The sequence below is a fragment of the Echinops telfairi genome, unplaced genomic scaffold (assembly GCF_000313985.2).
Source record: "Echinops telfairi isolate 266 unplaced genomic scaffold, ASM31398v2 ScPeMD7_29;HRSCAF=101, whole genome shotgun sequence".
In the NCBI taxonomy this organism is placed as follows: Eukaryota; Metazoa; Chordata; class Mammalia; order Afrosoricida; family Tenrecidae; genus Echinops; species Echinops telfairi.
This window is the reverse complement of record NW_022103926.1, coordinates 5,521,532-5,522,968: the sequence shown is the minus strand read 5'-3', so window position 1 is coordinate 5,522,968 and position 1,437 is coordinate 5,521,532.

Below are 1,437 nucleotides of genomic sequence, written 5' to 3'. Positions count from 1 at the left end.
TGGTGTCCTGCTTTACCAATATTAAAATCTGGTCACCTTAATCTTGATTGACAGGCCAGACTCCACCCCTTCACTCATAATCCTCTCAAATTGACACCAGATTATATAAGTACCACATGCTCCTTCGAAGTGAGGATGGCAAGACTTCATTTCACGTGCATTAAACATGGTATCAGGAGAAACCAGGCCTTGGAGAAAGACATCATGCTTAGTACAGTAGAGGGTTCAGCGGGAAAGAAGCAGACCCTCAATGAGATGGATTGACCGAGTGGCTGCGACAATGGGCTCCCCCAGGGAAACCATGGTGCCAATGGTGTAGGGCCAGGCAGGCTTCGGTCCTGTTATATGAGTCAGAGCTGACTTGGTAGCACCTCGTTGTCCACTGAAGTCCATTCCATTTCCCCCACTTTGCTAAATAACCCAGCAACGATGATCTCCGTGTGTCCATCTCACTCCTACAATTTTGATCCAGCAGCCCAGAGGGGACCCCAATTCTCTCCTTCTCTGTTGAAGGCCTTTCCCGGGTTCCCCACACCCCACAGGACCCAGGCCAGACTCCTGAGCATGTTTTCTGGGGCCTTGTCCTCCTGACCCTCATTCTGGTTCAGGCTCTCAACGCCCCTGCCCACCCAACTCCTTCCAGGCGTACTGGACATTCCAGCCAGGCAAAACAGTTAACCATTTCTTGATGCTCTGGGCCTTGGATGATCCTCTCTGCCTGCCTCCGCCCAGTGTAAGTAACAGGTGCGTTCCTTAATGCTTGCAACTATAACAAACTCTGGGTTCCAAAAGGAGGAGCACGATGGCAGTTTAATTCCCATGTTCACGAAATCCAATGTCATGTGAGGTGGCCCCTCCCCACCTTAGAGCTCCTCCCACCTGCAGATCCTTGGAGACTGCGCCATTCATCTAGCACAAAGGAAAGAAGCGAGGAGACCAGCCCATGTCAACGGCTCTTTCATGTAGCCCATTGGCCAGGATTTAGTCATGTGACTTTAAGCTACAAAGGACCCTCTACCCCCAGCTGCCTCCTCCAGGAAGCCTTCCTTACCACCCCCAGCAGCCTCCCCATGATAGAGTGTCCTCCACTGTGGCCAGAAGGTAGTGAGGAAATGCCTGTGGAACAGATCAGTTTACCCTGTGCTGATGGCCACAAAAAGAGTCGCACACCTATTGCTATGTGGAGAAGGCCGATTAAAAGCAAAATGTGCCCCAAATAAGAGACCTTTCACATCATTATCTGCTCACATACCCCAACACACTGCCATCGCACTCACTCCAATGCAGCATTTCCAAGGCCGTAAATCTTTATGGGAGCAGACAACTTCATCTTTCTCCCACAGAGCGGCTGGGGGTTTGAACCACTGACCTTGGAGTCCTGAGCTTACTTATCCAACAGGGCCACCCTGTGTTGTTTCCTCACATGCTCATGTAGAC